Here is a 295-nt window from a genome sequence, read left to right on the forward strand (position 1 = left end):
GAGAAGCTCTCCACACTCACTCCAAGCTCTCATACACATGCCATTGACTTGTCTGCCTTCTCTCTGCCTCCCAGCGAAATAGTTTCGTTGAGCCGAAAGGCTGTCTAGGTTCCGGTGGGAACTAGTTCTGGACGGCGAAGCCCTGTCGGATAGATGACACCGTATGTGTGCAACTCTGTAGAGAGATTGTAGTTTCAGTCTTAGTTCGAGAGTGCCTCCCGAAGAGTTGTCCGAGTGACCGTCCGAGTTTTTGAGGGTCCTCCCGAAGGGCTGTCTGAGTTTCGAAGGTCATCCC

The sequence above is a fragment of the Triticum aestivum genome, chromosome 4A, assembly GCF_018294505.1.
Source record: "Triticum aestivum cultivar Chinese Spring chromosome 4A, IWGSC CS RefSeq v2.1, whole genome shotgun sequence".
Taxonomy (NCBI): domain Eukaryota; kingdom Viridiplantae; phylum Streptophyta; class Magnoliopsida; order Poales; family Poaceae; genus Triticum; species Triticum aestivum.